We start from the raw sequence: 24312 nt of genomic DNA on the forward strand, positions 1-24312 counted from the left end.
GTGTGAAAAAAAGTATTTGCTGAGATTTCTGGAGATTCTTAATTTTTGGAAGCTTGGCAACCCGTTTCCATGAAAGTGTTTCTCGCCAGTCACTGCTAAGGGCTACATCAAGAGGAAACTAAACATAGAGACAGAACGTGAAACTACTTTATTGTGTCAAGTTTCAAGAAGCTAGCACAAACCTTCTTGGATTTAGAGTTCCAAATACATCTATCAATATAGGAGAAAACAGAATGAAACCTAAAAATTCAAACTGTTACTGGAAATGAACGCTTCAACATAGAAGAACGAAGTTTCGGGAACCAAGTCGCCTTAGTGTACTGATCATTACCTGAAACTATCATCAAGTTTGGGTAAAAAAATATTTGCTGAGATTTCTGGAGATTCATAATTTTTGGATGCTTGGCAACCCCTTTCCATGTAAGTGTTTCTCGCCAGTCACTGCTTAGGGCTACATCAAGAGGAAACAAAACATAGAGATAGAACCTGAAACTACTTTATTGTGTCAAGTTTCAAGAAGCTAGCACAAACCGTGTTGGATTTAGAGTTCCAAATACATCTATCAATATAGGAGAAAACAGAGTGAAACCTAAAAATTCAAACTGTTACTGGAAAAGAACGCTTCAACATAGAAGAACGAAATTTGGTGAACCAAGTGGGCTTAGTGTTCTGATCATTACCTGAAAGGATCATCCAGTTTGTGTGAAAAAATATTTGCTGAGATTTCTGGAGATTCGTAATTTTTGGAAGCTTGGCAACCCGTTTCCATGAAAGTGTTTCTCGCCAGTCCCTGCTAAGGGCTATATCAAGAGGAAACAAAACATAGAGACAGAAAGTGAAACTACTTTATTGTGTCAAGTTTCAAGAAGCTAGCACAAACCGTTTTGGATTTAGAGTTCCAAATACATCTATCAATATAGGAGAAAACAGAGTGAAACCTAAAAATTCAAACTGTTACTGGAAACGAACGCTTCAACATAGAAGAATGAAATTTGGGGAACCAAGTCAGCTTAGTGTACTGATCATTACCTGAAAGTATCATCTAGTTTGGGTGAAAAAATATTTGCTGAGATTTCTGGAGATTCGTAATTTTTGGACGCTTGGCAACCCCTTTATATGGAAGTGTTTCTCGCCAGTCACTGCTTAGGGCTACATCAAGAGGAAACAAAACATAGAGATAGAACGTGAAACTACATTATTGTGTCAAGTTTCAAGAAGCTAGCACAAACCGTGCTGGATTTAGAGTTCCAAATACATCTATCAATATAGGAGAAAACAGAGTGAAACCTAAAAATTCAAACTGTTACTGGAAACGAACGCTTCAACATAGAAGAATGAAATTTGGGGAACCAAGTCGGCTTAGTGTACTCATCATTACCTGAAAGGATCATCCAGTTTGGGTGAAAAAATATTTGCTGAGATTTCTGGAGATTCGTAATTTTTGGAAGCTTGGCAACCCGTTTCCATGAAAGTGTTTCTCGCCAGTCACTGCTAAGGGCTACATCAAGAGGAAACAAAACATAGAGACAGAACGTGAAACTACTTTATTGTGTCAAGTTTCAAGAAGCTAGCACAAACCGTGTTGGATTTAGAGTTCCAAATACATCTATCAATATAGGAGAAAACAGAATGAAACCTAAAAATTCAAACTATTACTGGAAATGAACGCTTCAACATAGAAGAACGAAGTTTCGGGAACCCAGTCGCCTTAGTGTACTGATCATTACCTGAAACTTTCATCAAGTTTGGGTGAAAAAATATTTGCTGAGATTTCTGGAGATTCGTAATTTTTGGATGCTTGGCATCCCCTTTCCATGAAAGTGTTTCTCGCCAGTCACTGCTTAGGGCTACATCAAGAGGAAACAAAACATAGAGATAGAACGTGAAACTACTTTATTGTGTCAAGTTTCAAGAAGCTAGCACAAACCGTGTTGGATTTAGAGTTCCAAATACATCTATCAATATAGGAGAAAACAGAGTGAAACCTAAAAATTCAAACTGATACTGGAAACGAACGCTTCAACATAGAAGAATGAAATTTGGGGAACCAAGTCAGCTTAGTGTACTGATCATTACCTGAAAGTATCATCTAGTTTGGGTGAAAAAATATTTGCTGAGATTTCTGGAGATTCGTAATTTTTGGACGCTTGGCAACCCCTTTATATGGAAGTGTTTCTCGCCAGTCACTGCTTAGGGCTACATCAAGAGGAAACAAAACATAGAGATAGAACGTGAAACTACATTATTGTGTCAAGTTTCAAGAAGCTAGCACAAACCGTGCTGGATTTAGAGTTCCAAATACATCTATCAATATAGGAGAAAACAGAGTGAAACCTAAAAATTCAAACTGTTACTGGAAACGAACGCTTCAACATAGAAGAATGAAATTTGGGGAACCAAGTCGGCTTAGTGTACTCATCATTACCTGAAAGGATCATCCAGTTTGGGTGAAAAAATATTTGCTGAGATTTCTGGAGATTCGTAATTTTTGGAAGCTTGGCAACCCGTTTCCATGAAAGTGTTTCTCGCCAGTCACTGCTAAGGGCTACATCAAGAGGAAACTAAACATAGAGACAGAACGTGAAACTACTTTATTGTGTCAAGTTTCAAGAAGCTAGCACAAACCTTCTTGGATTTAGAGTTCCAAATACATCTATCAATATAGGAGAAAACAGAATGAAACCTAAAAATTCAAACTGTTACTGGAAATGAACGCTTCAACATAGAAGAACGAAGTTTCGGGAACCAAGTCGCCTTAGTGTACTGATCATTACCTGAAACTATCATCAAGTTTGGGTGAAAAAATATTTGCTGAGATTTCTGGAGATTCATAATTTTTGGATGCTTGGCAACCCATTTCCATGTAAGTGTTTCTCGCCAGTCACTGCTTAGGGCTACATCAAGAGGAAACAAAACATAGAGATAGAACCTGAAACTACTTTATTGTGTCAAGTTTCAAGAAGCTAGCACAAACCGTGTTGGATTTAGAGTTCCAAATACATCTATCAATATAGGAGAAAACAGAGTGAAACCTAAAAATTCAAACTGTTACTGGAAAAGAACGCTTCAACATAGAAGAACGAAATTTGGTGAACCAAGTGGGCTTAGTGTTCTGATCATTACCTGAAAGGATCATCCAGTTTGTGTGAAAAAATATTTGCTGAGATTTCTGGAGATTCGTAATTTTTGGAAGCTTGGCAACCCGTTTCCATGAAATTGTTTCTCGCCAGTCCCTGCTAAGGGCTATATCAAGAGGAAACAAAACATAGAGACAGAAACTGAAACTACTTTATTGTGTCAAGTTTCAAGAAGCTAGCACAAACCGTTTTGGATTTAGAGTTCCAAATACATCTATCAAAATAGGAGAAAACAGAGTGAAACCTAAAAATTCAAACTGTTAATGGAAACGAACGCTTCAACATAGAAGAATGAAATTTGGAAAACCAAGTCAGCTTAGTGTACTGATCATTACCTGAAAGTATCATCCAGTTTGGGTGAAAAAATATTTGCTGAGATTTCTGGAGATTCGTAATTTTTGGACGCTTGGCAACCCCTTTATATGGAAGGGTTTCTCGCCAGTCAATGCTTAGGGCTACATCAAGAGGAAACAAAACATAGAGATAGAACGTGAAACTACATTACTGTGTCAAGTTTCAAGAAGCTAGCACAAACCGTGTTGGATTTAGAGTTCCAAATACATCTATCAATATAGGAGAAAACAGAGTGAAACCTAAAAATTTAAACTGTTACTGGAAACGAACGCTTCAACATAGAAGAATGAAATTTGGGGAACCAAGTCAGCTTAGTGTACTGATCATTACCTGAAAGGATCATCCAGTTTGGGTGAAAAAATATTTGCTGAGATTTCTGGAGATTCGTAATTTTTGGAAGCTTGGCAACCCATTTCCATGTAAGTGTTTCTCGCCAGTCACTGCTAAGGGCTACATCAAGAGGAAACAAAACATAGAGACAGAACGTGAAACTACTTTATTGTGTCAAGTTTCAAGAAGCTAGCACAAACCGTGTTGTATTTAGAGTTCCAAATACATCTATCAATATAGGAGAAAACAGAATGAAACCTAAAAATTCAAACTGTTACTGGAAATGAACACTTCAACATAGAAGAACGAAGTTTCGGGAACCAAGTCGCCTTAGTGTACTGATCATTACCTGAAACTATCATCAAGTTTGGGTGAAAAAATATTTGCTGAGATTTCTGGAGATTCGTAATTTTTGGATGCTTGGCAACCCCTTTCCATGAAAGTGTTTCTCGCCAGTCACTGCTTAGGGCTACATCAAGAGGAAACAGAACATAGAGATAGAACGTGAAACTACATTATTGTGTCAAGTTTCAAGAAGCTAGCACAAACCGTGTTGGATTTAGAGTTCCAAATACATCTATCAATATAGGAGAAAACAGAGTGAAACCTAAAAATTCAAACTGTTACTGGAAACGAACGCTTCAACATAGAAGAATGAAATTTGGGGAACCAAGTCAGCTTAGTGTATTGATCATTACCTGAAAGTATCATCCAGTTTGGGTGAAAAAATATTTGCTGAGATTTCTGGAGATTCGTAATTTTTGGACGCTTGGCAACCCCTTTATATGGAAGTGTTTCTCGCCAGTCACTGCTTAGGGCTACATCAAGAGGAAACAAAACATAGAGATAGAACGTGAAACTACATTATTGTGTCAAGTTTCAAGAAGCTAGCACAAACCGTGTTGGATTTAGAGTTCCAAATACATCTATCAATATAGGAGAAAACAGAGTGAAACCTAAAAATTCAAACTGTTACTGGAAATGAACGCTTCAACATAGAAGAATGAAATTTGGGGAACCAAGTCAGCTTAGTGTACTGATCATTACCTGAAAGGATCATCCAGTTTGGGTGAAAAAATATTTGCTGAGATTTCTGGAGATTCGTAATTTTTGGAAGCTTGGCAACCCGTTTCCATGTAAGTGTTTCTCTCCAGTCACTGCTAAGGGCTACATCAAGAGGAAACAAAACATAGAGACAGAACGTGAAACTACTTTATTGTGTCAAGTTTCAAGAAGCTAGCACAAACCGTGTTGGATTTAGAGTTCCAAATACATCTATCAATATAGGAGAAAACAGAATGAAACCTAAAAATTCAAACTGTTACTGGAAATGAACGCTTCAACATAGAAGAACGAAGTTTCGGGAACCCAGTCGCCTTAGTGTACTGATCATTACCTGAAACTATCATCATGTTTGGGTGAAAAAATATTTGCTGAGATTTCTGGAGATTCGTAATTTTTGGATGCTTGGCAACCCCTTTCCATGAAAGTGTTTCTCGCCAGTCACTGCTTAGGGCTACATCAAGAGGAAACAGAACATAGAGATAGAACGTGAAACTACATTATTGTGTCAAGTTTCAAGAAGCTAGCACAAACCGTGTTGGATTTAGAGTTCCAAATACATCTATCAATATAGGAGAAAACAGAGTGAAACCTAAAAATTCAAACTGTTACTGGAAACGAACGCTTCAACATAGAAGAATGAAATTTGGGGAACCAAGTCAGCTTAGTGTATTGATCATTACCTGAAAGTATCATCCAGTTTGGGTGAAAAAATATTTGCTGAGATTTCTGGAGATTCGTAATTTTTGGACGCTTGGCAACCCCTTTATATGGAAGTGTTTCTCGCCAGTCACTGCTTAGGGCTACATCAAGAGGAAACAAAACATAGAGATAGAACGTGAAACTACATTATTGTGTCAAGTTTCAAGAAGCTAGCACAAACCGTGTTGGATTTAGAGTTCCAAATACATCTATCAATATAGGAGAAAACAGAGTGAAACCTAAAAATTCAAACTGTTACTGGAAATGAACGCTTCAACATAGAAGAACGAAATTTGGTGAACCAAGTGGGCTTCGTGTTCTGATCATTACCTGAAAGTATAATCCAGTTTGGGTGAAAAAATATTTGCTGAGATTTCTGTTGATTCATAATTTTTGGATGCTTGACAACCCCTTTCCATGAAAGTGTTTCTCGCCAGTCACTTCTTTGGGCTACATCAAGAGGAAACAAAACATAGAGACAGAACGTGAAACTACTTTATTGTGTCAAGTTTCAAGAACCTAGCACAAACCGTGTTGGATTTAGAGTTCCAAATATATCTATCAATATAGGAGAAAACAGAGTGAAACCTAAAAATTCAAACTGTTACTGGAAAAGAACGCTTCAACATAGAAGAACGAAATTTGGTGAACCAAGTGGGCTTAGTGTTCTGATCATTACCTGAAAGGATCATCCAGTTTGTGTGAAAAAATATTTGCTGAGATTTCTGGATATTCGTAATTTTTGGAAGCTTGGCAACCCGTTTCCATGAAAGTGTTTCTCGCCAGTCCCTGCTAAGGGCTACATCAAGAGGAAACAAAACATAGAGACAGAACGTGAAACTACTTTATTGTGTCAAGTTTCAAGAAGCTAGCACAAACCGTGTTGGATTTAGAGTTCCAAATACATCTATCAATATAGGAGAAAACAGAGTGAAACCTAAAAATTCAAACTGTTACTGGAAACGAACGCTTCAACATAGAAGAATGAAATTTGGGGAACCAAGTCAGCTTAGTGTACTGATCATTACCTGAAAGTATCATCTAGTTTGGGTGAAAAAATATTTGCTGAGATTTCTGGAGATTCGTAATTTTTGGACGCTTGGCAACCCCTTTATATGGAAGTGTTTCTCGCCAGTCACTGCTTAGGGCTACATCAAGAGGAAACAAAACATAGAGATAGAACGTGAAACTACATTATTGTGTCAAGTTTCAAGAAGCTAGCACAAACCGTGCTGGATTTAGAGTTCCAAATACATCTATCAATATAGGAGAAAACAGAGTGAAACCTAAAAATTCAAACTGTTAATGGAAACGAACGCTTCAACATAGAAGAATGAAATTTGGAAAACCAAGTCAGCTTAGTGTACTGATCATTACCTGAAAGTATCATCCAGTTTGGGTGAAAAAATATTTGCTGAGATTTCTGGAGATTCGTAATTTTTGGACGCTTGGCAACCCCTTTATATGGAAGGGTTTCTCGCCAGTCAATGCTTAGGGCTACATCAAGAGGAAACAAAACATAGAGATAGAACGTGAAACTACATTACTGTGTCAAGTTTCAAGAAGCTAGCACAAACCGTGTTGGATTTAGAGTTCCAAATACATCTATCAATATAGGAGAAAACAGAGTGAAACCTAAAAATTTAAACTGTTACTGGAAACGAACGCTTCAACATAGAAGAATGAAATTTGGGGAACCAAGTCAGCTTAGTGTACTGATCATTACCTGAAAGGATCATCCAGTTTGGGTGAAAAAATATTTGCTGAGATTTCTGGAGATTCGTAATTTTTGGAAGCTTGGCAACCCATTTCCATGTAAGTGTTTCTCGCCAGTCACTGCTAAGGGCTACATCAAGAGGAAACAAAACATAGAGACAGAACGTGAAACTACTTTATTGTGTCAAGTTTCAAGAAGCTAGCACAAACCGTGTTGTATTTAGAGTTCCAAATACATCTATCAATATAGGAGAAAACAGAATGAAACCTAAAAATTCAAACTGTTACTGGAAATGAACACTTCAACATAGAAGAACGAAGTTTCGGGAACCAAGTCGCCTTAGTGTACTGATCATTACCTGAAACTATCATCAAGTTTGGGTGAAAAAATATTTGCTGAGATTTCTGGAGATTCGTAATTTTTGGATGCTTGGCAACCCCTTTCCATGAAAGTGTTTCTCGCCAGTCACTGCTTAGGGCTACATCAAGAGGAAACAGAACATAGAGATAGAACGTGAAACTACATTATTGTGTCAAGTTTCAAGAAGCTAGCACAAACCGTGTTGGATTTAGAGTTCCAAATACATCTATCAATATAGGAGAAAACAGAGTGAAACCTAAAAATTCAAACTGTTACTGGAAACGAACGCTTCAACATAGAAGAATGAAATTTGGGGAACCAAGTCAGCTTAGTGTATTGATCATTACCTGAAAGTATCATCCAGTTTGGGTGAAAAAATATTTGCTGAGATTTCTGGAGATTCGTAATTTTTGGACGCTTGGCAACCCCTTTATATGGAAGTGTTTCTCGCCAGTCACTGCTTAGGGCTACATCAAGAGGAAACAAAACATAGAGATAGAACGTGAAACTACATTATTGTGTCAAGTTTCAAGAAGCTAGCACAAACCGTGTTGGATTTAGAGTTCCAAATACATCTATCAATATAGGAGAAAACAGAGTGAAACCTAAAAATTCAAACTGTTACTGGAAATGAACGCTTCAACATAGAAGAATGAAATTTGGGGAACCAAGTCAGCTTAGTGTACTGATCATTACCTGAAAGGATCATCCAGTTTGGGTGAAAAAATATTTGCTGAGATTTCTGGAGATTCGTAATTTTTGGAAGCTTGGCAACCCGTTTCCATGTAAGTGTTTCTCTCCAGTCACTGCTAAGGGCTACATCAAGAGGAAACAAAACATAGAGACAGAACGTGAAACTACTTTATTGTGTCAAGTTTCAAGAAGCTAGCACAAACCGTGTTGGATTTAGAGTTCCAAATACATCTATCAATATAGGAGAAAACAGAATGAAACCTAAAAATTCAAACTGTTACTGGAAATGAACGCTTCAACATAGAAGAACGAAGTTTCGGGAACCCAGTCGCCTTAGTGTACTGATCATTACCTGAAACTATCATCATGTTTGGGTGAAAAAATATTTGCTGAGATTTCTGGAGATTCGTAATTTTTGGATGCTTGGCAACCCCTTTCCATGAAAGTGTTTCTCGCCAGTCACTGCTTAGGGCTACATCAAGAGGAAACAGAACATAGAGATAGAACGTGAAACTACATTATTGTGTCAAGTTTCAAGAAGCTAGCACAAACCGTGTTGGATTTAGAGTTCCAAATACATCTATCAATATAGGAGAAAACAGAGTGAAACCTAAAAATTCAAACTGTTACTGGAAACGAACGCTTCAACATAGAAGAATGAAATTTGGGGAACCAAGTCAGCTTAGTGTATTGATCATTACCTGAAAGTATCATCCAGTTTGGGTGAAAAAATATTTGCTGAGATTTCTGGAGATTCGTAATTTTTGGACGCTTGGCAACCCCTTTATATGGAAGTGTTTCTCGCCAGTCACTGCTTAGGGCTACATCAAGAGGAAACAAAACATAGAGATAGAACGTGAAACTACATTATTGTGTCAAGTTTCAAGAAGCTAGCACAAACCGTGTTGGATTTAGAGTTCCAAATACATCTATCAATATAGGAGAAAACAGAGTGAAACCTAAAAATTCAAACTGTTACTGGAAATGAACGCTTCAACATAGAAGAACGAAATTTGGTGAACCAAGTGGGCTTCGTGTTCTGATCATTACCTGAAAGTATAATCCAGTTTGGGTGAAAAAATATTTGCTGAGATTTCTGTTGATTCATAATTTTTGGATGCTTGACAACCCCTTTCCATGAAAGTGTTTCTCGCCAGTCACTTCTTTGGGCTACATCAAGAGGAAACAAAACATAGAGACAGAACGTGAAACTACTTTATTGTGTCAAGTTTCAAGAACCTAGCACAAACCGTGTTGGATTTAGAGTTCCAAATATATCTATCAATATAGGAGAAAACAGAGTGAAACCTAAAAATTCAAACTGTTACTGGAAAAGAACGCTTCAACATAGAAGAACGAAATTTGGTGAACCAAGTGGGCTTAGTGTTCTGATCATTACCTGAAAGGATCATCCAGTTTGTGTGAAAAAATATTTGCTGAGATTTCTGGATATTCGTAATTTTTGGAAGCTTGGCAACCCGTTTCCATGAAAGTGTTTCTCGCCAGTCCCTGCTAAGGGCTACATCAAGAGGAAACAAAACATAGAGACAGAACGTGAAACTACTTTATTGTGTCAAGTTTCAAGAAGCTAGCACAAACCGTGTTGGATTTAGAGTTCCAAATACATCTATCAATATAGGAGAAAACAGAGTGAAACCTAAAAATTCAAACTGTTACTGGAAACGAACGCTTCAACATAGAAGAATGAAATTTGGGGAACCAAGTCAGCTTAGTGTACTGATCATTACCTGAAAGTATCATCTAGTTTGGGTGAAAAAATATTTGCTGAGATTTCTGGAGATTCGTAATTTTTGGACGCTTGGCAACCCCTTTATATGGAAGTGTTTCTCGCCAGTCACTGCTTAGGGCTACATCAAGAGGAAACAAAACATAGAGATAGAACGTGAAACTACATTATTGTGTCAAGTTTCAAGAAGCTAGCACAAACCGTGCTGGATTTAGAGTTCCAAATACATCTATCAATATAGGAGAAAACAGAGTGAAACCTAAAAATTTAAACTGTTACTGGAAACGAACGCTTCAACATAGAAGAATGAAATTTGGGGAACCAAGTCAGCTTAGTGTACTGATCATTACCTGAAAGGATCATCCAGTTTGGGTGAAAAAATATTTGCTGAGATTTCTGGAGATTCGTAATTTTTGGAAGCTTGGCAACCCATTTCCATGTAAGTGTTTCTCGCCAGTCACTGCTAAGGGCTACATCAAGAGGAAACAAAACATAGAGACAGAACGTGAAACTACTTTATTGTGTCAAGTTTCAAGAAGCTAGCACAAACCGTGTTGTATTTAGAGTTCCAAATACATCTATCAATATAGGAGAAAACAGAATGAAACCTAAAAATTCAAACTGTTACTGGAAATGAACACTTCAACATAGAAGAACGAAGTTTCGGGAACCAAGTCGCCTTAGTGTACTGATCATTACCTGAAACTATCATCAAGTTTGGGTGAAAAAATATTTGCTGAGATTTCTGGAGATTCGTAATTTTTGGATGCTTGGCAACCCCTTTCCATGAAAGTGTTTCTCGCCAGTCACTGCTTAGGGCTACATCAAGAGGAAACAGAACATAGAGATAGAACGTGAAACTACATTATTGTGTCAAGTTTCAAGAAGCTAGCACAAACCGTGTTGGATTTAGAGTTCCAAATACATCTATCAATATAGGAGAAAACAGAGTGAAACCTAAAAATTCAAACTGTTACTGGAAACGAACGCTTCAACATAGAAGAATGAAATTTGGGGAACCAAGTCAGCTTAGTGTATTGATCATTACCTGAAAGTATCATCCAGTTTGGGTGAAAAAATATTTGCTGAGATTTCTGGAGATTCGTAATTTTTGGACGCTTGGCAACCCCTTTATATGGAAGTGTTTCTCGCCAGTCACTGCTTAGGGCTACATCAAGAGGAAACAAAACATAGAGATAGAACGTGAAACTACATTATTGTGTCAAGTTTCAAGAAGCTAGCACAAACCGTGTTGGATTTAGAGTTCCAAATACATCTATCAATATAGGAGAAAACAGAGTGAAACCTAAAAATTCAAACTGTTACTGGAAATGAACGCTTCAACATAGAAGAATGAAATTTGGGGAACCAAGTCAGCTTAGTGTACTGATCATTACCTGAAAGGATCATCCAGTTTGGGTGAAAAAATATTTGCTGAGATTTCTGGAGATTCGTAATTTTTGGAAGCTTGGCAACCCGTTTCCATGTAAGTGTTTCTCTCCAGTCACTGCTAAGGGCTACATCAAGAGGAAACAAAACATAGAGACAGAACGTGAAACTACTTTATTGTGTCAAGTTTCAAGAAGCTAGCACAAACCGTGTTGGATTTAGAGTTCCAAATACATCTATCAATATAGGAGAAAACAGAATGAAACCTAAAAATTCAAACTGTTACTGGAAATGAACGCTTCAACATAGAAGAACGAAGTTTCGGGAACCCAGTCGCCTTAGTGTACTGATCATTACCTGAAACTATCATCATGTTTGGGTGAAAAAATATTTGCTGAGATTTCTGGAGATTCGTAATTTTTGGATGCTTGGCAACCCCTTTCCATGAAAGTGTTTCTCGCCAGTCACTGCTTAGGGCTACATCAAGAGGAAACAGAACATACAGATAGAACGTGAAACTACATTATTGTGTCAAGTTTCAAGAAGCTAGCACAAACCGTGTTGGATTTAGAGTTCCAAATACATCTATCAATATAGGAGAAAACAGAGTGAAACCTAAAAATTCAAACTGTTACTGGAAACGAACGCTTCAACATAGAAGAATGAAATTTGGGGAACCAAGTCAGCTTAGTGTATTGATCATTACCTGAAAGTATCATCCAGTTTGGGTGAAAAAATATTTGCTGAGATTTCTGGAGATTCGTAATTTTTGGACGCTTGGCAACCCCTTTATATGGAAGTGTTTCTCGCCAGTCACTGCTTAGGGCTACATCAAGAGGAAACAAAACATAGAGATAGAACGTGAAACTACATTATTGTGTCAAGTTTCAAGAAGCTAGCACAAACCGTGTTGGATTTAGAGTTCCAAATACATCTATCAATATAGGAGAAAACAGAGTGAAACCTAAAAATTCAAACTGTTACTGGAAATGAACGCTTCAACATAGAAGAACGAAATTTGGTGAACCAAGTGGGCTTCGTGTTCTGATCATTACCTGAAAGTATAATCCAGTTTGGGTGAAAAAATATTTGCTGAGATTTCTGTTGATTCATAATTTTTGGATGCTTGACAACCCCTTTCCATGAAAGTGTTTCTCGCCAGTCACTGCTTTGGGCTACATCAAGAGGAAACAAAACATAGAGACAGAACGTGAAACTACTTTATTGTGTCAAGTTTCAAGAACCTAGCACAAACCGTGTTGGATTTAGAGTTCCAAATATATCTATCAATATAGGAGAAAACAGAGTGAAACCTAAAAATTCAAACTGTTACTGGAAAAGAACGCTTCAACATAGAAGAACGAAATTTGGTGAACCAAGTGGGCTTAGTGTTCTGATCATTACCTGAAAGGATCATCCAGTTTGTGTGAAAAAATATTTGCTGAGATTTCTGGAGATTCGTAATTTTTGGAAGCTTGGCAACCCGTTTCCATGAAAGTGTTTCTCGCCAGTCCCTGCTAAGGGCTACATCAAGAGGAAACAAAACATAGAGACAGAACGTGAAACTACTTTATTGTGTCAAGTTTCAAGAAGCTAGCACAAACCGTGTTGGATTTAGAGTTCCAAATACATCTACCAATATAGGAGAAAACAGAGTGAAACCTAAAAATTCAAACTGTTACTGGAAACGAACGCTTCAACATAGAAGAATGAAATTTGGGGAACCAAGTCAGCTTAGTGTACTGATCATTACCTGAAAGTATCATCTAGTTTGGGTGAAAAAATATTTGCTGAGATTTCTGGAGATTCGTAATTTTTGGACGCTTGGCAACCCCTTTATATGGAAGTGTTTCTCGCCAGTCACTGCTTAGGGCTACATCAAGAGGAAACAAAACATAGAGATAGAACGTGAAACTACATTATTGTGTCAAGTTTCAAGAAGCTAGCACAAACCGTGCTGGATTTAGAGTTCCAAATACATCTATCAATATAGGAGAAAACAGAGTGAAACCTAAAAATTCAAACTGTTACTGGAAACGAACGCTTCAACATAGAAGAATGAAATTTGGGGAACCAAGTCGGCTTAGTGTACTCATCATTACCTGAAAGGATCATCCAGTTTGGGTGAAAAAATATTTGCTGAGATTTCTGGAGATTCGTAATTTTTGGAAGCTTGGCAACCCGTTTCCATGAAAGTGTTTCTCGCCAGTCACTGCTAAGGGCTACATCCAGAGGAAACAAAACATAGAGACAGAACGTGAAACTACTTTATTGTGTCAAGTTTCAAGAAGCTAGCACAAACCGTGTTGGATTTAGAGTTCCAAATACATCTATCAATATAGGAGAAAACAGAATGAAACCTAAAAATTCAAACTATTACTGGAAATGAACGCTTCAACATAGAAGAACGAAGTTTCGGGAACCCAGTCGCCTTAGTGTACTGATCATTACCTGAAACTTTCATCAAGTTTGGGTGAAAAAATATTTGCTGAGATTTCTGGAGATTCGTAATTTTTGGATGCTTGGCATCCCCTTTCCATGAAAGTGTTTCTCGCCAGTCACTGCTTAGGGCTACATCAAGAGGAAACAAAACATAGAGATAGAACGTGAAACTACTTTATTGTGTCAAGTTTCAAGAAGCTAGCACAAACCGTGTTGGATTTAGAGTTCCAAATACATCTATCAATATAGGAGAAAACAGAGTGAAATCTAAAAATTCAAACTGTTACTAGAAACGAACGCTTCAACATAGAAGAATGAAATTTGGGGTACCAAGTCAGCTTAGTGTACTGATCATTACCTGAAAGTATCATCCAGTTTGGGTGAAAAAATATTTGCTGAGATTTCTGGAGATTCGTAATTTTTGGACGCTTGGCAACCCCTTTATATGGAAGTGTTTCTCGCCAGTCACTGCTTAGGGCTACATCAAGAGGAAACAAAACATAGAGATAGAACGTGAAACTACATTATTGTGTCAAGTTTCAAGAAGCTAGCACAAACCGTGTTGGATTTAGAGTTCCAAATACATCTATCAATATAGGAGAAAACAGAGTGAAACCTAAAAATTCAAACTGTTACTGGAAATGAACGCTTCAACATAGAAGAACGAAATTTGGTGAACCAAGTGGGCTTCGTGTTCTGATCATTACCTGAAAGTATAATCCAGTTTGGGTGAAAAAATATTTGCTGAGATTTCTGTTGATTCATAATTTTTGGATGCTTGGCAACCCCTTTCCATGAAAGTGTTTCTCGCCAGTCACTGCTTTGGGCTACATCAAGAGGAAACAAAACATAGAGACAGAACGTGAAACTACTTTATTGTGTCAAGTTTCAAGAACCTAGCACAAACCGTGTTGGATTTAGAGTTCCAAATATATCTATCAATATAGGAGAAAACAGAGTGAAACCTAAAAATTCAAACTGTTACTGGAAAAGAACGCTTCAACATAGAAGAACGAAATTTGGTGAACCAAGTGGGCTTAGTGTTCTGATCATTACCTGAAAGGATCATCCAGTTTGTGTGAAAAAATATTTGCTGAGATTTCTGGAGATTCGTAATTTTTGGAAGCTTGGCAACCCGTTTCCATGAAAGTGTTTCTCGCCAGTCCCTGCTAAGGGCTACATCAAGAGGAAACAAAACATAGAGACAGAACGTGAAACTACTTTATTGTGTCAAGTTTCAAGAAGCTAGCACAAACCGTGTTGGATTTAGAGTTCCAAATACATCTATCAATATAGGAGAAAACAGAGTGAAACCTAAAAATTCAAACTGATACTGGAAACGAACGCTTCAACATAGAAGAATGAAATTTGGGGAACCAAGTCAGCTTAGTGTACTGATCATTACCTGAAAGTATCATCTAGTTTGGGTGAAAAAATATTTGCTGAGATTTCTGGAGATTCGTAATTTTTGGACGCTTGGCAACCCCTTTATATGGAAGTGTTTCTCGCCAGTCACTGCTTAGGGCTACATCAAGAGGAAACAAAACATAGAGATAGAACGTGAAACTACATTATTGTGTCAAGTTTCAAGAAGCTAGCACAAACCGTGCTGGATTTAGAGTTCCAAATACATCTATCAATATAGGAGAAAACAGAGTGAAACCTAAAAATTCAAACTGTTACTGGAAACGAACGCTTCAACATAGAAGAATGAAATTTGGGGAACCAAGTCGGCTTAGTGTACTCATCATTACCTGAAAGGATCATCCAGTTTGGGTGAAAAAATATTTGCTGAGATTTCTGGAGATTCGTAATTTTTGGAAGCTTGGCAACCCGTTTCCATGAAAGTGTTTCTCGCCAGTCACTGCTAAGGGCTACATCAAGAGGAAACAAAACATAGAGACAGAACGTGAAACTACTTTATTGTGTCAAGTTTCAAGAAGCTAGCACAAACCGTGTTGGATTTAGAGTTCCAAATACATCTATCAATATAGGAGAAAACAGAATGAAACCTAAAAATTCAAACTATTACTGGAAATGAACGCTTCAACATAGAAGAACGAAGTTTCGGGAACCCAGTCGCCTTAGTGTACTGATCATTACCTGAAACTTTCATCAAGTTTGGGTGAAAAAATATTTGCTGAGATTTCTGGAGATTCGTAATTTTTGGATGCTTGGCATCCCCTTTCCATGAAAGTGTTTCTCGCCAGTCACTGCTTAGGGCTACATCAAGAGGAAACAAAACATAGAGATAGAACGTGAAACTACTTTATTGTGTCAAGTTTCAAGAAGCTAGCACAAACCGTGTTGGATTTAGAGTTCCAAATACATCTATCAATATAGGAGAAAACAGAGTGAAACCTAAAAATTCAAACTGTTACTGGAAACGAACGCTTCAACATAGAAGAATGAAATTTGGGGAACCAAGTCAGCTTAGTGTACTGATCATTACCTGAAAGTATCATCCAGTTTGGGTGAAAAAATATTTGCTGAGATTTCTGGAGATTCGTAATTTTTGGACGCTTGGCAACCCCTTTATATGGAAGTGTTTCTCGCCAGTCACTGCTTAGGGCTACATCAAGAGGAAACAAAACATAGAGATAGAACGTGAAACTACATTATTGTGTCAAGTTTCAAGAAGCTAGCACAAACCGTGTTGGATTTAGAGTTCCAAATACATCTATCAATATAGGAGAAAACAGAGTGAAACCTAAAAATTCAAACTGTTACTGCAAATGAACGCTTCAATATAGAAGAATGAAATTTGGGGAACCAAGTCAGCTTAGTGTACTGATCATTACCTGAAAGTATCATCCAGTTTGGGTGAAAAAATATTTGCTGAGATTTCTGGAGATTCGTAATTTTTGGACGCTTGGCAACCCCTTTATATGGAAGTGTTTCTCGCCAGTCACTGCTTAGGGCTACATCAAGAGGAAACAAAACATAGAGATAGAACGTGAAACTACATTATTGTGTCAAGTTTCAAGAAGCTAGCACAAACCGTGCTGGATTTAGAGTTCCAAATACATCTATCAATATAGGAGAAAACAGAGTGAAACCTAAAAATTCAAACTGTTACTGGAAACGAACGCTTCAACATAGAAGAATGAAATTTGGGGAACCAAGTCGGCTTAGTGTACTCATCATTACCTGAAAGGATCATCCAGTTTGGGTGAAAAAATATTTGCTGAGATTTCTGGAGATTCGTAATTTTTGGAAGCTTGGCAACCCGTTTCCATGAAAGTGTTTCTCGCCAGTCACTGATAAGGGCTACATCAAGAGGAAACAAAACATAGAGACAGAACGTGAAACTACTTTATTGTGTCAAGTTTCAAGAAGCTAGCACAAACCGTGTTGGATTTAGAGTTCCAAATACATCTATCAATATAGGAGAAAACAGAATGAAACCTAAAAATTCAAACTATTACTGGAAATGAACGCTTCAACATAGAAGAACGAAGTTTCGGGAACCCAGTCGCCTTAGTGTACTGATCATTACCTGAAACTTTCATCAAGTTTGGGTGAAAAAATATTTGCTGAGATTTCTGGAGATTCGTAATTTTTGGATGCTTGGCATCCCCTTTCCATGAAAGTGTTTCTCGCCAGTCACTGCTTAGGGCTACATCAAGAGGAAACAAAACATAGAGATAGAACGTGAAACTACTTTATTGTGTCAAGTTTCAAGAAGCTAGCACAAACCGTGTTGGATTTAGAGTTCCAAATACATCTATCAATATAGGAGAAAACAGAGTGAAACCTAAAAATTCAAACTGTTACTGGAAACGAACGCTTCAACATAGAAGAATGAAATTTGGGGAACCAAGTCAGCTTAGTGTACTGATCATTACCTGAAAGTATCATCCAGTTTGGGTGAAAAAATATTTGCTGAGATTTCTGGAGATTCGTAATTTTTGGACGCTTGGCAACCCCTTTATATGGAAGTGTTTCTCGCCAGTCACTGCTTAGGGCTACATCAAGAGGAAACAAAACATAGAGATAGAACGTGAAACTACATTATTGTGTCAAGTTTCAAGAAGCTAGCACAAACCGTGTTGGATTTAGAGTTCCAAATACATCTATCAATATAGGAGAAAACAGAGTGAAACCTAAAAATTCAAACTGTTACTGCAAATGAACGCTTCAACATAGAAGAATGAAATTTGGGGAACCAAGTCAGCTTAGTGTACTGATCATTACCTGAAAGTATCATCCAGTTTGGGTGAAAAAATATTTGCTGAGATTTCTGGAGATTCGTAATTTTTGGACGCTTGGCAACCCCTTTATATGGAAGTGTTTCTCGCCAGTCACTGATTAGGGATACATCAAGAGGAAACAGAACATAGAGATAGAACATGAAACTACATTATTGTGTCAAGTTTCAAGAAGCTAGCACAAACCGTGTTGGATTTAGAGTTCCAAATACATCTATCAATATAGGAGAAAACAGAGTGAAACCTAAAAATTCAAACTCTTACTGAAAATGAACGCTTCAACATAGAAGAACAAAATTTGGTGAACCAAGTGGGATTAGTGTTCTGATCATTACCTGAAAGTATCATCCAGGTTGGGTGAAAAAATATTTGCTGAGATTTCTGGAGATTCGTAATTTTTGGACGCTTGGCAACCCCTTTCCATGAAAGTGTTTATCGCCAGTCACTGCTTAGGGGAACATCAAGAGGAAACAAATCATAGAGATAGAACGTGAAACTACATTATTGTGTCAAGTTTCAAGAAGCTAGCACAAACCGTGTTGGATTTAGAGTTCCAAATACATCTATCAATATAGGAGAAAACAGAGTGAAACCTAAAAATTCAAACTGTTACTGGAAAAGAACGCTTCAACATAGAAGAACGAAATTTGGTGAACCAAGTGGGCTTAGTGATCTGATCATTACCTGAAAGGATCATCCAGTTTGTGTGAAAAAATATTTGCTGAGATTTCTGGAGATTCGTAATTTTTGGAAGCTTGGCAACCCGTTTCCATGAAAGTGTTTCTTGCCAGTCACTGCTAAGGGCTACATCAAGAGGAAACAAAACATAGAGATAGAACGTGAAACTACATTATTGTGTCAAGTTTCAAGAAGCTAGCACAAACCGTGTTGGATTTAGAGTTCCAAATACATCTATCAATATAGGAGAAAACAGAATGAAACCTAAAAATTCAAACTGTTACTGGAAATGAACGCTTCAACATAGAAGAACGAAGTTTCGGGAACCAAGTCGCCTTAGTGTAGTGATCATTACCTGAAACTATCATCAAGTTTGGGTGAAAAAATATTTGCTGAGATTTCTGGAGATTCATAATTTTTGGATGCTTGGCAACCCCTTTCCATGAAAGTGTTTCTCGCCAGTCACTGCTAAGGGCTACATCAAGAGGAAACAAAACATACAGATAGAACGTGTAACTACTTTATTGTGTCAAGTTTCAAGAAGCTAGCACAAACCGTGTTGGATTTAGAGTTCCAAATACATCTATCAATATAGGAGAAAACAGAGTGAAACCTAAAAATTCAGACTGTTACTGGAAAAGAACGCTTCAACATATAAGAACGAAATTTGGTGAACCAAGTGGGCTTAGTGTTCTGATCATTACCTGAAAGGATCATCCAGTTTGTGTGAAAAAATATTTGCTGAGATTTCTGGAGATTCGTAATTTTTGGAAGCTTGGCAACCCGTTTACATGAAAGTGTTTCTCGCCAGTCCGTGCTAAGGGCTACATCAAGAGGAAACAAAACATAGAGACAGAACGTGAAACTACTTTATTGTGTCAAGTTTCAAGAAGCTAGCACAAATTGTGTTGGATTTAGAGTTCCAAATACATCTATCAATACAGGAGAAAACAGAGTGAAACCTAAAAATTCAAACTGTTACTGGAAACGAACGCTTCAACATAGAAGAATGAAATTTGGGGAACCAAGTCAGCTTAGTGTACTGATCATTACCTGAAAGCATCATCCAGTTTGGGTGAAAAAATATTTGCTGAGATTTCTGGAGATTCGTAATTTTTGGACGCTTGGCAACCCCTTTATATGGAAGTGTTTCTCGCCAGGCACTGCTTAGGGCTACATCAAGAGGAAACAAAACATACAGATAGAACGTGAAACTACATTATTGTGTCAAGTTTCAAGAAGCTAGCACAAACCGTGTTGGATTTAGAGTTCCAAATACTTCTATGAATATAGGAGAAAACAGAGTGAAACCTAAAAATTCAAACTGTTACTGGAAACGAACGCTTCAACATAGAAGAATGAAATTTGGGAAACCAAGTCAGCTTAGTGTACTGATCATTACCTGAAAGGATCATCCTGTTTGGGTGAAAAAATATTTGCTGAGATTTCTGGAGATTCGTAATTTTTGGAAGCTTGGCAACCCGTTCCCATGAAAGTGTTTCTCGCCAGTCACTGCTAAGGGCTACATCAAGAGGAAACAAAACATAGAGACAGAACGTGAAACTACTTTATTGTGTCAAGTTTCAAGAAGCTAGCACAAACCGTGTTGGTTTTAGAGTTCCAAATACATCTATCAATATAGGAGAAAACAGAATGAAACCTAAAAATTCAAACTGTTACTGGAAATGAACGCTTCAACATAGAAGAACGAAGTTTCGGGAACCAAGTCGCCTTAGTGTACTGATCATTACCTGAAACTATCATCAAGTTTGGGTGAAAAAATATTTGCTGAGATTTCTGGAGATTCGTAATTTTTGGATGCTTGGCAACCCCTTTCCATGAAAGTGTTTCTCGCCAGTCACTGCTTAGGGCTACATCAAGAGGAAACAAAACATAGAGATAGAACGTGAAACTACTTTATTGTGTCAAGTTTCAAGAAGCTAGCACAAACCGTGTTGGATTTAGAGTTCCAAATACATCTATCAATATAGGAGAAAACAGAGTGAAACCTAAAAATTCAAACTGTTACTGGAAACGAACGCTTCAACATAGAAGAATGAAATTTGGGGAACCAAGTCAGCTTAGTGTACTGATCATTACCTGAAAGTATCATCCAGTTTGGGTGAAAAAATATTTGCTGAGATTTCTGGAGATTCGTAATTTTTGGACGCTTGGCAACCCCTTTATATTGAAGTGTTTATCGCCAGTCACTGCTTAGGGCTACATCAAGAGGAAACAAAACATAGAGATAGAACGTGAAACTACATTATTGTGTCAAGTTTCAAGAAGCTAGCACAAACCGTGTTGGATTTAGAGTTCCAAATACATCTATCAATATAGGAGAAAACAGAGTGAAACCTAAAAATTCAAACTGTTACTGGAAATGAACGCTTCAACATAGAAGAACGAAATTTGGTGAACCAAGTGGGCTTAGTGTTCTGATCATTACCTGAAAGTATCATCCAGTTTGGGTGAAAAAATATTTGCTGAGATTTCTAGAGATTCGTAATTTTTGGAAGCTTGGCAACCCCTTTCCATGAAAGTGTTTATCGCCAGTCACTGCTTAGGGGAACATCAAGAGGAAACAAATCATAGAGATAGAACGTGAAACTACATTATTGTGTCAAGTTTCAAGAAGCTAGCACAAACCGTGTTGGATTTAGAGTTCCAAATACATCTATCAATATAGGAGAAAACAGAGTGAAACCTAAAAATTCAAACTGTTACTGGAAACGAACGCTTCAACATAGAAGAATGAAATTTGGGGAACCAAGTCAGCTTAGTATACTGATTGATCATTACCTGAAAGTATCATCCAGTTTGGGTGAAAAAATATTTGCTGAGATTTCTGGAGATTCGTAATTTTTGGACGCTTGGCAACCCCTTTATATGGAAGTGTTTATCGCCAGTCACTGCTTAGGGCTACATCAAGAGGAAACAAAACATAGAGATAGAACGTGAAACTACATTATTGTGTCAAGTTTCAAGAAGCTAGCACAAACCGTTTTGGATTTAGAGTTCCAAATACATCTATCAATGTAGGAGAAAACAGAGTGAAACCTAAAAATTCAAACTGTTACTGGAAATGAACGCTTCAACATAGAAGAACGAAATTTGGTGAACCAAGTGGGCTTAGTGTTCTGATCATTACCTGAAAGAATCATCCAGTTTGGGTGAAAAAATATTTGCTGAGATTTCTGGAGATTCGTAATTTTTGGAAGCTTGGCAACCCGTTTCCATGAAAGTGTTTCTCGCCAGTCACTGCTAAGGGCTACATCAAGAGGAAACAAAACATAGAGACAGAACGTGAAACTACTTTATTGTGTCAAGTTTCAAGAAGCTAGCACAAACCGTGTTGGATTTAGAGTTCCAAATACATCTATCAATATAGGAGAAAACAGAATGAAACCTAAAAATTCAAACTATTACTGGAAATGAACGCTTCAACATAGAAGAACGAAGTTTCGGGAACCCAGTCGCCTTAGTGTACTGATCATTACCTGAAACTTTCATCAAGTTTGGGTGAAAAAATATTTGCTGAGATTTCTGGAGATTCGTAATTTTTGGATGCTTGGCATCCCCTTTCCATGAAAGTGTTTCTCGCCAGTCACTGCTTAGGGCTACATCAAGAGGAAACAAAACATAGAGATAGAACGTGAAACTACTTTATTGTGTCAAGTTTCAAGAAGCTAGCACAAACCGTGTTGGATTTAGAGTTCCAAATACATCTATCAATATAGGAGAAAACAGAGTGAAATCTAAAAATTCAAACTGTTACTGGAAACGAACGCTTCAACATAGAAGAATGAAATTTGGGGAACCAAGTCAGCTTAGTGTACTGATCATTACCTGAAAGTATCATCCAGTTTGGGTGAAAAAATATTTGCTGAGATTTCTGGAGATTCGTAATTTTTGGACGCTTGGCAACCCCTTTATATGGAAGTGTTTCTCGCCAGTCACTGCTTAGGGCTACATCAAGAGGAAACAAAACATAGAGATAGAACGTGAAACTACATTATTGTGTCAAGTTTCAAGAAGCTAGCACAAACCGTGTTGGATTTAGAGTTCCAAATACATCTATCAATATAGGAGAAAACAGAGTGAAACCTAAAAATTCAAACTGTTACTGGAAATGAACGCTTCAACATAGAAGAATGAAATTTGGGGAACCAAGTCAGCTTAGTATACTGATTGATCATTACCTGAAAGTATCATCCAGTTTGGGTGAAAAAATATTTGCTGAGATTTCTGGAGATTCGTAATTTTTGGACGCTTGGCAACCCCTTTATATGGAAGTGTTTCTCGCCAGTCACTGCTTAGGGCTACATCAAGAGGAAACAAACCATAGAGATAGAACGTGAAACTACATTATTGTGTCAAGTTTCAAGAAGCTAGCACAAACCGTGTTGGATTTAGAGTTCCAAATACATCTATCAATATAGGAGAAAACAGAGTGAAACCTAAAAATTCAAACGGTTACTGGAAAAGAACGCTTCAACATAGAAGAACGAAATTTGGTGAACCAAGTGGGCTTAGTGTTCTGATCATTACCTGAAAGGATCATCCAGTTTGTGTGAAAAAATATTTGCTGAGATTTCTGGAGATTCGTAATTTTTGGAAGCTTGGCAACCCGTTTCCATGAAAGTGTTTCTCGCCAGTCCCTGCTAAGGGCTACATTAAGAGGAAACAAAACATAGAGACAGAACGTGAAACTACTTTATTGTGTCAAGTTTCAAGAAGCTAGCACAAACCGTGTTGGATTTAGAGTTCCAAATACATCTATCAATATAGGAGAAAACAGAATGAAACCTAAAAATTCAAACTGTTACTGGAAACGAACGCTTCAACATAGAAGAATGAAATTTGGGGAACCAAGTCAGCTTAGTGTACTGATCATTACCTGAAAGGATCATCCAGTTTGGGTGAAAAAATATTTGCTGAGATTTCTGGAGATTCGTAATTTTTGGAAGCTTGGCAACCCGTTTCCATGAAAGTATTTCTCGCCAGTCACTGCTAAGGGCTACATCAAGAGGAAACAAAACATAGAGACAGAACGTGAAACTACTTTATTGTGTCAAGTTTCAAGAAGCTAGCACAAACCGTGTTGGATTTAGAGTTCCAAATACATCTATCAATATAAGAGAAAACAGAATGAAACCTAAAAATTCAAACTGTTACTGGAAATGAACGCTTCAACATAGAAGAACGAAGATTCGGGAACCAAGTCAGCTTAGTGTACTGATCATTACCTGAAACTATCATCAAGTTTGGGTGAAAAAATATTTGCTGAGATTTCTGGAGATTCGTAATTTTTGGATGCTTGGCAACCCCTTTCCATGAAAGTGTTTCTCGCCAGTCACTGCTTAGGGCTACATCAAGAGGAAACAAAACATAGAGATAGAACGTGAAACTACTTTATTGTGTCAAGTTTCAAGAAGCTAGCACAAACCGTGTTGTATTTAGAGTTCCAAATACATCTATCAATATAGG

This window comes from Spermophilus citellus (assembly GCF_964194105.1).
Source record: "Spermophilus citellus genome assembly, chromosome: 5".
Classification (NCBI taxonomy): Eukaryota; Metazoa; Chordata; class Mammalia; order Rodentia; family Sciuridae; genus Spermophilus; species Spermophilus citellus.